At 42.1% G+C, this 16,429-nt stretch overlaps 1 pseudogene; it reads right to left on the bottom strand.

Moving 5' to 3' along the window:
* Window positions 1–12,944: 12,944 nt before the first annotated feature.
* LOC118979260 (protein N-terminal glutamine amidohydrolase-like) lies at window positions 12,945–13,539 on the bottom strand (annotated as a pseudogene).
* Between the last annotated feature and the right edge of the window lie 2,890 nt (window positions 13,540–16,429).

Genomic DNA, 16,429 nt, shown 5'->3' with positions numbered 1-16,429 from the left:
ATTTCACCATTTTGATTCATTTTCTTCTAGATCTTCTTCCTGTGCATTATTATACATATATCAGAGTAGATAACATCAGCTCTATCATGACAAAATTATAACAGACGCATTTCCCTTGTGTGAATTATTTGTATGAAGATGCACCGTACTTCTCTCACTGCTGTACATTGGCATTGCCGGGGGAGGACCGGTGTCTCAGGCAGACACTCATCCCTTGCACCTTAGCATGAGGGTGCTTCTATTTCTTTTTCCTTCATTCAACACCTAGCCAAGTAAAAAATATCAAAAGTGAATAAAGGGCAGCCCCTGCCCTCAAAGTACCTAGAGACCTACAAGCAATGAAGTGCATAGAACATGGTAAGGGCTTGAACACTGCAAGATACAGAACACTACAGCAACACAAGGTGGGGAGGTGGACCCCTCAGGGCAGGAGGGTTCACAAAGGAGGCAACACAGGAGGCCTGGGGGTGTCTTTGTTTGTTTGCTTGCTTGTTAATTGCTTTAAAAAAAAAAGACTATTAAGACCGTTTGGAGAAGGGAGAAGTCTTCAGGAATCTTTCCCCAGCAAGATGCTCGGGACAGAGCACCTCTGCTGTGTGGACTGCAGCAGGACCACGCCTTAGGACGTACAAGTTAGAGGTTACCTGGAGACCGGGGAATCTTCCCTGAGCGCAGCCTTGAACTGCAGGGAATCAGCCTGAGAGCACCGGGCCTGAAGAGATGGAACGAGTGAGAGAGGCCGAGGCAAGTGCCAGCATGCGAGGCCAGAGCAAGCTCCGCCACTCCCACACTCTTCCACACCTTGCTCAGCGTTTCCACATCCTGGCATCCGCTGCCTGTGCTCTCTGGCTCTTCACACAGGCATGTCTCATCTCCCTCCAGAAAGTTCCTGGAGTTTAGTGCAGACAGCAACTATGGAGTTGCATGGAGTCCAGGGCCTGGGCCTGAGGCCCAGTTGCCAGCCTCCTCTGGGCCCCCCGTCCTGCCCAGTGTGACTAACTCTCCCTCAGTCTGTAGACAGGGCCACAGGCGAGTGGCAGACGTGCCTCTCCTGGCCACACTGACCCTACAGATTCGTCACCTCAGATTTATTTCTTGCTTTTTTAAAAAAACTTTTTCAAATTGAGATATCACCACTTGATAACATTATACGAACTTCGGTTTCCAGACAGCAGGCTAGACAAGCTATAGCCAGACCGCCTGTGTTTATTCCGTCTGTGTTTATTTTCTTCAGAGCATGAACCGCTTTCTGCAATGAACTTCTTTGTTTACTTGTTCACTGTCTGTCTTCCTACTAAAATTATACCACTAGAGCAGGAATCTTGTCCCAAAGCCTAATACAGTGTCTGAGGCTACAGATGGAACAGTGTGAAAGAAGAAATGAATGAACATGGAGTAAATGTGACCCCAAAATATGAATTACCACGACCCAGCTCTGAGCACTAAAGAAAGGATTAAGGTAACACTCCAAAGCTCACAGTCTAATAAGGAGAGAGAATAAGAAAAAAAATTGCAATACAGTGTAAAAAGCATAATCTCAGAGGTAGAAATAGGTACAGAGGTTGGATAAAGGAAGGCACCTGCCTATTTTTCTGAAAGAAGTAATTTCCGAACTTGGTTTTAGAGAATGAATGGAAATTTGCCAGGTAGGTAATGAGGGGAATACTTTCAACGAGGCCCCTTGGATCTTTACTATGACCTTCACCTTCACCTTCACCTCATTTCCCTTCCCCATGGAAATTCAGGGTAAAAATACCCTTTAAGATCATCCAGTCCAGCAGTTCTTAAAGAAGACTGTTGTTTTAAAATATGTCCACAAATTCTCTGATACTCGTTCCTTCTGAGGAGGCCAGTTCTCCTTCCCTTGAGCATGGACTGTACTTAGTGACTCACTTCTAATACATGGAATGTGGCAAAATGACAAAGTGTGACTTCTGAGGCTAGGTCATAAAAGACAAGCAGCTTCCACTTTATTCTCTCTCTCTCTCTCTCTCTTTGTCTGCCTGTCTCTCTCATCATTCATTCTGGAGGCAGCCAGCTGCCATGTGGTGAGGACACACCGGGCAAGACGTGGAGGCCCCGTGCCCACAGCCAGCGAGACCCAGAGTCTCCAGCCCCATAGAAGCTGTCAGGGGACAGCAGCTGCGGTCAAAGGTCTTGACTGCAATCTCATGACCTCCAGAATCCACAGCTTAGCTGCTCCTGAATTCCAGACTAACAGAAACTATGAGATAATGACTACTGGGCTGGCCAAAAAGTTCATTTGGCTTTAGTAGCGCTTCCTGGTCTTTAACTTCATTTGAAACAATTTTGTTCCATCATATTGTGACAGCTGTCATATCAGTATGCATTAAAAAAACCTATCAAAAGGGGTGGATTTTTGTGCAGCCGTTTAAATATTGAAGAGGGAAGAAAACAAGCAACTTTTTTTGGCATATTTTGCTTTATTATTTCAAGAAAGGTAAAAATGCCACTGAAATGCAATAAAAGATTTGTGCAGTGTATGGAGAAGGGGCTGTGACTGATCAAATGTGTAAAAAGTGGTTTGTGAAGTGTCAGGCTGGAGATTTCTCACTGGACAATGCTCCATGGTTGAGTAGACCAGTTGACATTGATAGCAATCATATTAAGACATTAATTGAGAACTATCAACATTATATACCATGCAGGAGATAGCTGGCATACTCAAAATATCCAAATCAATAAAGTTGCTTGGGAAAATGAAAAAAGTGTCTTTTATTTTACAGAAAGAACTCAACAGGCTTTTTGGCCAACCCAATATTCCTAGTTTTTGTTTTTTTAATTAATTTGTTTATTTTTAGAGAGAAAAGAAGGGAAGGAGAGGGAGAGAAACATTGATGTGTGGTGGCCCCTTGTGCACCCCACACCAGGGACCTGGCCTGCAACCCAGGCATGTGCCCTGAATCAAACCAGGGACACTTGAGTTCGCAGGCCCACACTCAGTCCAGTGAACCCCACCAGCCAGGGCCTCCAATATTCTTATTTTAAGCCACAAAGTTTGGCGGGTAATTTGTTACACAGCAAAAGATAACAAATACGAGGACCTCAAATAGCTTGTGTTTATGTGAATGATGACTGTTTATATTTACCCTATTAGAAATCAAAACTGAAAAGTATTGAAAATATTTATGTATTAATTCATTAAAAATAATGTAATAAATATAGTGCATGTTAACATAGGTGACATTTTTATGAAAAAATAATAATTTTCCGAAACAAAAGTGAGAAGACTGGCATCATTTTCATTTTTATAAATCTTTTCATTGTCCCATTTCATAGAAGATAACTGGATTCTTGTATTTACTTCAGCATTTAATCAGGTGTAAAGTCACAGATTACGTAGCTCTGAAAAACTCCACAAAACATTAGGAGTGAAAAATATCATGGATCTTATCGGGGTTCTTTTTAACACCCGTGACAAGTAGACACAGCTCACGCCAGAACATGCCCAGTGACTGGAAACTCAGAGCTCCCATGAAAGCCCACTGCTCCCCCCAAACATCTCTGGTGATGAGAAAGGCCCCCCTCTGCCAAGCTACCTTTGCTCTCCCATCGGTTTATGCAGTTTCCTTCAGAGTGCATTCAGACTAAGTCTCACTGTTCCTTTAAGACTGAGACCCTTGGGTAGGTCATCTAAGGGTTAGTTAGAACTTTCCAGTTTATGGAGCACCTTTGCCCATGTTCCCTTAAAAAATCTGCAAGATAATTCAATTCTAAACGAACGTCTCAAAAGAATGTATCATGGGTTGTACCCTCCTGCCAATTAGTTTCAAGCAAGTCAGGGCCTTTTGCCAGATACGGCTATCCCCATAGGAGCTGTTTTCAAGTATCAGACTCGCAGAACACATAGGTTGGATGTGTCTGGGATGGCAAAATTAAAAGGACACCGAAAACAATCAATGCAACTTAGAACAGAGATTTCTCTTTTCTGCCTAAGGCACAGCCTTCTGATTGCATTAGCCGCCCCAGCCCTATGTTTGGAGTCCTTCCTACAGCAGCCCGAGAGCTCTGTGCATGTTTCCACATGCTTCTCGTAAAGCCCTGAGCTCAGCTGTTCATCAGAGCTGTCCACCAGGTCTTTGTCTGAAGGTGCCTGGGACAGGACGTCTGCTGGTTTGTGAGGGTAGCAAAGACGTTTGTGGTTGGTTCTGCCGCACAGAAACGGGTCCAGGAAACACTTCCCAAAAGCTGTTCAGAGAACAGAGGAAGGCATTTCTCATGATGTAAACCATACTCTCTGGGGAGAAGGAGCCATGCTCAGCCAGACTTAAAAAACTGAGTTTGAAATCCTCTTATATCCACATCAAAACACTTGGCCCACCGACGAGAAAGTACACTATTGGTGGGGATTATAAACTGGTAAAACCACTACGGACAAGACAATGGAGGGTCCTCAAAAAATTAAAAGTAAAACTTCCATGTTATCCAGCCATCCCCCCTCTGGGCATTTATCCAGAGGAAATCAAATCACTATCTCAAAGAGATGTCTGTACCCTCGTGTTTCACCACAGCATCCGTCACAATAGCCAAGGTATGGAAACCATCTACACGTCCACTTGTAGGTGAATGGCTACGGGACACGTTATACACACACACACACACACACACACAGGGATGTTATGTGTCCGTAAGGAGGAAATCCTGGTGCTTATGACAACATGAGTGAACCTGAAGAACACGCTCTACAATTTACTAGCTGTGTGGCATGATGCTCCGTGAAATAAGCTAGACAGAGAAAGACAGACACTGTACGGTCTCATCTATACGTGGAATCTAAAAAATAATAATAAAAGTTTTAAAAAATTTAACGTTGACCTCACAGACACAGAGAATAGAATGGTGGCTAGGGGGGCAGCGGGTGAGGAAATGGGAAGATGTTAGTCAAAGGGTAAGGCCTTCAGTAATAAAATAAGTTCTGGGGATCTGGCGTGCCGTATGGTGGCTATAGTTAACAATAATATATTGTATACTTGCCATTTACTAAGAGACTAGATTTTAAGTAAGTATTATTGCCACAAAAAAAAAGTATCTCCAAGGCGAAAGAAGTGTTCATTAACTTTATTGTAGTAATCATTTCACAGTATATATGTATATCAAGTCATTATGATGTGCACTGTAAATATAATTGTCAATCATACCTCAATAAAGCTGAAAATCACATTGAAAAGTGAACTTAGAGATGTAAAAATCATCACACTTCAAGTATGTACAATTTTATTTGCCAATTACATGTCACTAAAACTTGGAAAGACAAATAAATAATATAANGATTTTAAGTAAGTATTATTGCCACACAAAAAAAGTATCTCCAAGGTGAAAGAAGTGTTCATTAACTTTATTGTACTAATCATTTCACAGTATACATGTATATCAAGTCATTATGATGTGCACTGTAAATATAATTGTCAATCATACCTCAATAAAGCTGAAAATCACATTGAAAAGTGAACTTAGAGATGTAAAAATCATCACACTTTAAGTATGTACAATTTTATTTGCCAATTACATGTCACTAAAACTTGGAAAGACAGATAAATAATATAATTTAAAAAAATAAGAGGGAAAGACAAAATGAACTAAATGTACCTGAAAGCCACTTGCTGGTATTTTCAGTCAGATTCCGAAGGATCTATTCAGAACAGGCACCTCATCTGACATTACAGGGTTTGCTAGAACATAGTGTTACCCCTGAAAAAAGCTTCAACTAATCTCACACAACTTAGAGAATTCATTCAGCCATTTCTTGCCTTCCTCACTGTAGAACAGAGGATGACACAAAATTAGTGTTTTACTCTTAATTGTAATAGCTAACATTTATTGAGAACTTCCTATATCAAGGACTGTACTAAGAGCTCTTCAGATGGAGTTCACTTCACCCACGTAGGTGTGCTAAGTTCTGTGGCTATACCCATTTTATAGATGGGAATACTGAAGTTCAGAAAACATAGAGCCAAGGTCATAGCCAAGGTCACAGAACTAGAGAATAGCAGAGAGGAAACTGTGGGAGACAAGAAATGACCTTTGGGGCATGTGTGGAAAGTACTCACTTTAACAGCGATCGGAGATCATTGAAAACTTACAAAAGAGGGGAAAGTCCTGAACTGCATAGGACTGACGTGAATCAGAATAATTTGTGTGTGCTTCCATTCACATTTACCAGGCAACACAATAGCCAACCACACACATCTTGTATGTGTATAGTAGCTTTTATTTTATGGCAACAAGCACTTCCCACCAGACCTCTCAGACCACATGTGAGTGTGGAGAAGCAGCAGACTTTGGCCTTGGGCGTTGCCCTGGCTTGCATTTGAAACATGCTCTACAATTTACTAGCTGTGTGGCCCTGGGCAAGCTGTATAAACTCTCTAACCTCAGTTTTCTCACCTCCCTCCCCATAGGGACAGGGTTGGGCCGGCACTCACTCCTCCCATCCCTGCATCAGCTCCTCCTCAGCTCGCCCAGGGCAGCTCTCACTCTCAGACCAGCCCTGCCTCTTGCTCCATCAGGGTCAGGGCCGGGCTCAAACCTCCTGGAAAACTGGGCAATGCCACTGTATCTGCAGGGCCACAAGGCTGCACGGCTGTTCCCGTTCTCTTCCCTCTTACGCTCATGACTATTCGCTAGGCTCCTGCCCCTCCACTATTCATACTTCTGTGCCTTCCTTGTAAAGCACAGAACGTTCTAATTACACATCAGTTTGTTAAATTAATGGAGGCAAGATCCATGTCTACTTGGTTCACTCTTGCATTTTAGCAACTACCATCATCCTTGGCACATAGATGACGCTCAACAATGCACTTTAAATGGATGGATGAGCAAATTGCTCCCCTGCTCACCAGGCCACTCCCTGCTGTCTGACCCTACTGTGTGTCTCAGGCCACCTACTGTGGTCAGGTACAGCCTGCACAGCAGGAGGATTTATTTATTGTCCCTATGGCAGACATAGAGGAAAACTTCACCTGTGCGTCCAGTACCACTAGAAGGGCTATTCCCCCAGGAGACAGAGCAGCCCATCTCTGGGCTGGTCCCTGAGATGCCACTCTGCCACTGTCCCTCCCACGGATACAAGGACAGGAGCAAAGTCCCTGCCCTTCAAAAGGAACCGGCTCTCTTCAACTGCCACTGTCTCTCAGAGACACCACCAGCATTTTAAAACCTCTTACTCCTTCCTGCCACCCCAACCAGACAGACCCTCCCTCTGAGGCCAGCAGACTGGCCACCTCCCCTACTCCTCCCGATGGTAGGTCCTCTCCACTGACAATCCATGCAAATTAGCTACCTCTGATAGATTACTGTTTATCAGAAAACACAAGGAATTTGTTTTTCTAACCAAAATAATCCTCATATCCCAGTGTTAGGTTTGAGCTTCCTGGATGAGGCGTCCTGAAACAAATCTTACTTTCACGGGAATGCAGTAGTGAAAGGGAAACGCTTCAAACTCTAACCCATAAACATGTAGGCATTTTATTTTATTCAGTTCCTGCTCTGAATCTTTAGCTCACTTATTTTCATCCCCAAGAAACTGACCGACTCATAACACCTAGTAAGAGATAGAGGTTAGCGTAAGTTTGTTCTGACCGACTTGCCACCCTGGATATACTGCTTCCTCACCTGTTAAATTTGGTTTCAATATGCTGAGTTCAACTCTGAGTTTCCTTATTCAGGCCTCCAGTTTTTACATAATTTCTTGGCATGGAGAAAAAAGACCAATTAAAATATGTGCTTGCACACAAGTCATTCTTCTGATCCTGGGAACCGTATTTGCTTCTCTTTAATCTTCCCTTCTTAAGTATACCTCGAAGAAGTGACTTCATGCATCTTGCGACACATCACGCCCTTTACAGTGAAGGCTTCCCTCGGGTCATGACCAAACCCTGTCCTGCTTTGCACGATGCTCCCAGAGCACTTACATTAGAGGTTAGGCACCGGCCACTGCCTCTCACTCTATCCGTGGCTAATGTCACAAAGCAGGACCTATACGTCGTGGGCTCTATATAAAAGCAGGAAGAGCCTTTACCACGAGATTTTCTCCATTTGATTAATATCATTTTAAACTATTGTAAATGGCGTTTCTCCACTTAAAGAGATACCCACCACCACAGAGGGTGCCCCTGTGCTCTGGGACTGGCCCGAGGACTGCATCCCCTTCTGACGCTCTGTGCCCACAGCGGTTCCCCTCGGCACAGACCCTTCCGTGCGAAGTCACCTTTTCCCTTTCACTGCCCTTCTTCCACGGTAGGAACCGGGCTTTTCAGTCTGAGAGAATTTTGTTAGCAACACCTCAAAGTTCTTTACCCATTTCAAAAAAAAAGCTGGCAAAACAAGGTGGTTAACCCGAAGAAAGAATAAACTGAAGCCAATGCAAATAACATAATTTTAATTTTTTAATCCAGTTTCTTAGCTATGGAAAGTGTAGCAGATAAAGGACACAAAGAAGAACAAACAAAAAGAATGAAAATGACACCGAATAGTCAGTTTTTGCCAGTACCCCGCGATTTCTTGTTTTTTCCCCTAACACCATCCACTTTCCCTCAAATATCCTTTACTTAGTTCTTCCTCATCTCTTGGAGTCCTTTTCCTTTTTATGTATTTTTTAACAGCTAAGGGTGCTAATTTCAGGTACAATCTACAAACCATCGACGTCATGTTTTAAGTGTATAATTGATTCTTAGTAAATTTCCAGAGTCATACAACCACACTAGAATTTTATTTTATGATGTTTCCATCACCCCCAAAAGGTCCCTCGTGTATATTTCTTTGACTTCTTAGCAAGGAGCTTAGTCTTTGGACCACTTCTCTATATTCACCTGTGATGATCTCATCTGGCTGCCACACTTAAGGACCAGGTATAACCTGGTATCTCTCAAATCTGTATCTCTACCCTGAACCTCTCCTCTAACCCTCAGACTCATCTCCTCTTAGATGTCGAATAGGCATCTCAAATGCATGCCCCAAACCGAGTTTTGATCTTCTCTAAAACTGCTCCTCCCACGGTCTTTCCTAACCAGTTAATAGCAGTTCTTTATTTCCATTGCTCCTGCCAAAACCCCTGGAGTCATCCTTGAGTCTTCTCTTTCTTCTCATCCACCATTCATTGAGAAATTTTGTGACTCTACCGTAAAACAGATCCAGAATCCAGCTACTTCTCCTACTGACATGGCTCCCACCTGGGTCCAAGCCATCACATCCCTCAGCTGGATTATTGCAATAGCCCCATTACTGCTCTCCCGCTCCTATACTTACTCTCTGCCTCCTGTTCTCAACATAGGTACAGCCAGAGTGGTTCTTTTAAAGCTTTTCGGACCATGTGACAACTCACATCCAGCGATGACTTCCCATCTCACACAGAGCGCAAGCCAGGGCTTGTCCGACCTCCTCTGCCTGCCTCGTACACTCCGCTTCTGCCTCACTGGACCACCTTCCCCTTCCCCAAGCACATCCAGCTCAGGACCTTTCTTTTGCACTGCCTGTTCCTTCTGCCTACAAGATTCTTCCAGGAAAATGGGCTAATTTCTTCACCTCGGATAAGTCTTCCCTCAGTCTTAGTTCTCAATGATGTCTACCTTCGTCCCCTTGTTTAACTCCATAAATTTGCCCCTGCACTCTCAATCCCCCATACCTTGGTCTACTTTTTCTTGTTGCATGAAATTTCCCCCTGGCCACTTTACTTACCAAAGCTGCTCCTAAGATTAATAAGAAGAAGCAAGAAGAAGGATAAAACCCCTAACGGATATGAAACCTATTGTAAAGCTGCAGTCATTAAAAGGGTATAACAATGGTAAAGACGCCCTGGCTGGTGTAGCTCAGTGGATTGAGTGCGGGCCTACGAACCACACGATCGAGGTTCGATTCCCAGTCAGGGCACACGCCTGGGTTGCAAACCGGTTCCTTGCAGGCTAACTCCCAGCAGGGGATGCACAAAAGGCAACCATACACTGATGTTTCTCTCCCTCTCTCCTTCCCCTCTAAAAGATAAATAAATAAATAAATAAAAACAATGGTAAAGACATGGCAAAATGGGGTCAATCAAAGAGCACAATGGGCCCAGAAATAAATGCATGTTCTACATAGGAATTTATCTTACCACTGAGAAACAAGATGATTTAAAACAGGACAATTGAATTTCTATTTGGAAAAAGATAAAATGACTGTAGAACACTATTTTACATCATATGCAAAGTAGATTCCATAGTGACTAAGGGACTAAATAGAAAAAAAGAAAAACTTTCAAACCTTTCAAGAAAATATATGTATAACATCTTGGTAGAAAAAAGTTTTCATAAACAAGATGAAAAATGTTCAACACTAAAGGAAAATGCTGACCTAATTGACTACATTAATATTAAAAGGGACCCATTTAACAGGAGACACAATAAACCACGTTAAGAGATATGTCACCATCTAAATGATGATCCACATGGTTGAAAAAAGGATGGGTTTGTAGTATTTGCATTTAGTTTTAACTGCCGCTAATTTTGAAAAGACCAATAACTCAATGGAAATACTTTCAATGTTTAAAATAAAATTTAAATTTTGAAATAGATGAATAGTCAGTTAATTGACAAAAGAGGAAATTTATCTGGCTCTTTATACATATGAAATATGTTCAACCTTACTAAATGAATATGCAATTAAAATGATGATACTCTCCAATGGGCTCCACAGAAGTAAAAATAACTCTGATAATAGAAAGCGTAATTCATAAGAATGTAGTGGAATGAAGCTGTGATATACCCTGATTGGGTGTGTGCCCTGGTCCTGACTACTTTGGAGAACAACGTGGTGAAATTCAATAGAGCTGAGAATGCATGTGTGGTACAACCTAGTAGGTCCATTTTTAGAGATGGGTCTAGAGAAACTCTGATGTATGCACACGAAGCCATGCACAAGCGTGTTCACTGCAGCTCTGCTTCTGATTGGAAAAATAATGAGAAATAATGTAAGTGTCCATCAATGATAGAATGCATAGTAAGCTGTGATATTTTATGTATTATATAGCATCATTAAATTCGTCGTAACAGCAAATTTTAAAAACATACTTATGAGTTTTTTAAGAAACAATGTAAAAAGCCACATATTGAATAGGATATAAACTAGGCTCATTATTATAATACAAGATTTTGCCTCTAAGTACAAGCACATCTACTAAAAATGTAAGACACGTACATGAAAAAAATGCGTATGCTTTGCAGTAGATGACAGAAACAACCACAAGTTTCCTCCTCTCTTAGAAATCCACTCCCTTGCAATATGGCTTCCCCATTCCTTCTACCAAGAAGCGGAGTCTATTTTCCCATCCCTGAATCTGGTGTCTGTGACACTCCTTCTCACCAACACAATGCCATGGAAGCAACGTGTTGCCGGAGGTCCTATGCACTGCCATTCTGCTCTCCCTCCAGAACCTTGCTGCTATTTTGAGAATAAGCCTGGGCTAGCCTGCTGAGTGATAAACACCCATGGCCCACGGAACCCCACTGGCCCAGCCTACAAGCAGCTAGCCACCAGACACATGATTCAGCCCATATGAACCCAAGCCAGCACCAAGGTGACCTGCAAATTGACCAGACATGTGGACACACCCAGCTAAGATCAGCCCAGCCCACCTCCTATCAGCAGAACCACCCAGTGTACCTGTACACTCAGGAGCAATAATGCTCAGTTGCTATTTTAAGTCCCTGTCCATTTGGGCTGATTTTTTTTTTTTTAATCTAGAAATAGATAGGTGATGCATGCACCATCTTCAGAACAGTGCTCATTTAAGAAGAGAGGGAAGGGACGAATATCAAGGGAAGGGAGGCACCTTCGCGTTTTACATTCATTTCGTAAAGCTTTTCAAGTCCTTGAATCCTGCGTTAAACCTGGAGCATAGTAACCTGAGAAAGTCCATTCTGTTATTTTCAGAATTGTGCTGAACACTTGAAATGGTGCCTAATTTGTTTATAGAAGCACACCACCAGTCTTTCCATGCTTGTCATGTTCACACCAATATGGCAGAAGTAGACATAACTAAATGGCTTCCTTCACCATTTGGTTCTTATGCAGACTCGCTGCCCAGAGACTTGGAAATATTAGGCCTGGCCTTATGTAACCGAACTCATGAGCCGCAGTGACTCCGAGTGAATAAACATTACGGTCACACCTCATTCTGTGGCAGCACATCAACAAGAGCAGGAGACAAATATCAAACCCCCAATTAATCAAAACTCAAGACACAAATTTTCTTCCATTAAAAAGTCTGTTTTTAGGAGCAAATAAAAACAAACTGCAATTCTCTGACTTACAGGTTAAGTCCAAGGGTCAGACTGAGTAAAGCTAATCTGTTCGTGTTCAATATTCAGGTAGGGGAGTAGATACACTCATGGGAAATATTTTATTTTATTTTTTATTTTTCATTAATTTTTTAAAAGCAGATACCAACAGGCCAAATAAGACTGAAGCCTGAGAGGGCTACAATCTTTCTAAAGAACGTAATAGTCCAAAAAGACTGATACTTATCACTGATTCAGCTCACAAGATCCACACTCACCAGCAAACATCTTACAAGCACCTTTTATGGGTATAAGAGATTCACTGAGTGACGACTCACAGCCTTGACCTCCAGGAGCTTACAAAGTAGCTGGAGAAACAAGAAACATGCTGTACAAACACCAAGACCACACACATCTATCACAACAAAAGCACCTACCGGCAGAAGTCAGCACACATTCTAACCAATGAGCCCTAGGAATATCTGGGCCAATATACACTACATCAAGTTCCAACCTGACACAGCAAAACAAAAAAGTTTGTATTTACTTGCTATTCACTCATGTTTCGACTGCATTGAACTGAAAGAGGAAAACATAATTCTAAACCAAGTGTACCATTAAATTTAGTGTCCGTGTCCTAGAATTTCTCCATGGTTCTACATCCAGATGTCAACTTCAGTCGTTCTGACTGCCAACATGATGTACAAATTCATGGAGTGAGTACACCGCTCCCCACCCTACCGCAGGATCCGTACTGATAAAATCACACAAGTTCATTTGGGAATCTTCAGGTTCAATGCAGGGAGATGATGGAGGAGGCTCTCTCCAGTTGCCACTGGAATCTTTTATGTGAGGTCCGCCAGAAGCAAAGTTCTTCAAATAAGAATCTGGGCTGATAACTCTAAATTTTCTTCTAAACAGCAGACAGACGTCCTTGTCACACTTAAAAGCATCTTCCACACCAGCAGCAAGGGCCAGGAAAATGGCGGGACAGGGTTGAGATCGCAGTGAAGCTCTGTCCTCTGCTAGATACATGAAACGGGATGACATGGCAGTCCCAGACCACAGGTCCTTCCCCAGGTCCGGCTGCTGTTTCCAGACAGGTACCATCTTCCTCTTGGCAGACGTGGAGACAGACATGACATTCTTCTAAAGGGTACTGGTCACGGTTTTCAATGTATTCACAGAGCATCCAAGTGTCTTCTTTACCCCAGCAGCCATTGTAGACACGGGCATGGAGGGAAGGCCAGCTGGTAGGGGGTGGGGACATCCCCCTCCATGCTGGCTTGGACCAGGGCACAGGCCTGAGGCGGAGGGAGGGACCAGCCCTGCCAGTGAGCTTTGAGGATGGAGGTGGAGTACAGCAATCTGCTCGGGTTCTCCGGGGCAGAGTCGAGAAATATTTTTGTCAGAGACAGATAAAATGGATTTCTACTTGATCTTCATTTGACAAAGAAATGAACATTTTACTGTACACCTCATCCAGCAATGCTGCTTTTAGTGAAACAGAATTGCTTGTCTCAGTTTTTCTGTAATTTTATTTCAAGATTTAAAAAACTCATACTGTAAGCGACTGTGGGGGGTAGAATTTTACAGATTAATAGCAAAATCAGACTTATCCAAAAATTCCAAGTTTCTACTGCAACTGAATGAAAAAGACCCATTAATTTTTATGTCAAGAAATGTCTGAGCTAAAGTCCCTGACTTTGATAGCATCTTCTCACACTGAACTCCACAATGAAATTAATGAAGGACCAAGTCTGCATCTAAACTTTGGAGAAAACATATGCAGAGCAATAACCAATTCTCTGCCATGTGGAGCCAGGAATACAAAGGCTTCCTTTACATGAAAAACAACCGAAAGAGTACAGATGACCTCTTTCCAGGTGGCAACAGGTGAAAAAGGCATTTGTGGCCAAAAGACAAGGCCAGGAGAGAGAATTTTAAGAGCCTAACGTGAGATCAACAGACACATTGAAGCAGAAAGTATGTACTCTGAAGTAAGTCACAGTATGTGCCAGGTCAGAAGAACACATCAAGCCAACGTGTGACTGAAAATGAATCAGTTTCACCTGGTTGATGTAGCTCAGTGGATTGAGTGTGGGCCTGTGAACCAAAGGATCATGGTTCGATTCCCAGTCAGGGCACATGCCTGGGTTGTGGGCCAGGTCCCAGCAGGGGATGCATGAGAGGCAACCATGCATCGACATTTCTCTCCTTCTTTCCTTCCCTTCCCCTCTAAAGATACATAAGTAAAATCTTTTTTAAAAAGGAAATGAATCCATTTTATTTATAAACAGACCAGTAAGGCTAACTCTTTACATTTACTTCTCTCTTAAATATATTATATGCCCTTTTTTCTTTCTGCTTCTTCTAACTGTCCGTAAGTGATTGTGATGCAATGTGTTAGCAGCTTTTTAGGTTTAATGCCTAACGTCTGTCCCAGCGAGGGTCAAAACGGCGGAGTGAGCCCAATAACATAATCACCTATTTCAGTATTTGAGAAAACAAACATAAAAAAAAGCATGTAACAATATTGAAAATGTAAATAGTGTGTAATATGTTCCCAGCATTATTTTAAGATCTTTGCACACATTAACTCATTTAGTAATATACCTTTATGAAAAATAATACACTTACGATCCCCATTTTACAGGTGCCAAAGCTGAAGTACAGATCACAGCTGGTAACTGGTAGACCTGAGGTATGATCCTATGTAGCCTAAAGCCAGAGCTTGAGTCTCTCTTTTTTTAAAATTACAGTTGACATTCAATATCATATTAGTTTCCGGTGTACAGCATAGTAAACATTTATATAACTTACAAAGTGAGGCCCCCAATGTGTCTTGTATGCACCTATACGTAACCACACATAGCTATTACAATATTATTGACTGTATTTCCTATGCTGTACTTTGTATCCCCATGCCTATTTTGTAACTGCCAGTTAGTACTTCTTAATCTCTTTTCCTTTTTCACCCAGCCGCCAACCCCCTCCCACCTGGCAATCAACAGTTTGTTCTTTGTACCTACCTGTTTGTTTCTGTTTTGCCAATTTTTTTTTGATTCCACATATAGGAGATCATATGATATTTGTCTTTCTCTGATTTATTTCACTTCGTGCAATACCCTCTAGGTCCATCATTTCTTGTAATTTCATTACAAGTTTGGTAGTAGTTACTGGTAAGTCAAGTACTACCATTACTGGCTTGGTAGTAATGAACTCTTTCTGCTTTTTCTTGTCTGGGAAGCTCTTTATCGGTCCTTCCATTCTACATGATAGTCTTGCTGGGTAGTCTCAGTTATAGGTCAATGCTTTCCATCACGTGGACTACTCCACGCCAGTCCCTTCTGACCTGAAATATTTCTGTTGAGAGATCAGCTGACAGTCTTCTGGGAGCTCCCTGGCACAAAACAAACTGCTTATTTCTTGCTAATTTGAAGATCACCTTTTTGTATTTAATCTTTGCCATTTTAATTATGATGTGACTTGGTGTGGGCCTCTTTGGGTTCATCTTGTTTAGGACTCTGCACTTCCTGGATTTGTATGTCTATTTCCTTTGCAAGGATGACAAAGTTTTCAGTCATTTTTTTTCCCTCAAATAGGTTTTCAACCCCTTGTTCCCTCTCTTCTCCTTCTGGAACTCCTGTGATGTGAATATTGTTATGTTTGATGTTGTCCTAGGTGCCCCTTACACCATCCTCATTTTGGGGGGATTCTTTTTGTTGTTGTTGTTGTTGTTGTTCTGATCGTGAGTTTTCTGACACCTTGTCCTCCAAATTGCTGGCTCAATCTTTTACTCCATTCATCTGATATTGATTCTATCTAATATTTTCTTTATTTCAGTTACTCTATTCTTCATTATTGACGGGTTCTTTTTTAAGGGTTCTGTGTCCTTTTTTTAATGTTTACTATCTCTTTGTTGAAGTTTTCACTGGGTTCACCTATTCTTCCCCGAAGTTCATTGAGCGTCCTTATAACCAGGGTTTGAACTGCATGTCTGGTGGATTGCTCGCCTCCATTTTGTTTAGTTCTTTTTCTGTTCTTTTATCTTGTTCTTTCATTTGGGACATGCTTCTTCGTTTCCTCATTTGGGCAGCCTCCCTGTGTTTGTTTCTATGAATAGATAGAGCTGCTAGATCTCCCGGTCTTGGCAGTGT

Source organism: Sturnira hondurensis, unplaced genomic scaffold (genome assembly GCF_014824575.4).
Source record: "Sturnira hondurensis isolate 20B ecotype Veracruz unplaced genomic scaffold, ASM1482457v3 Scaffold0022215, whole genome shotgun sequence".
Classification (NCBI taxonomy): Eukaryota; Metazoa; Chordata; class Mammalia; order Chiroptera; family Phyllostomidae; genus Sturnira; species Sturnira hondurensis.
This window is presented reverse-complemented; position numbering and strand designations above follow the sequence as displayed.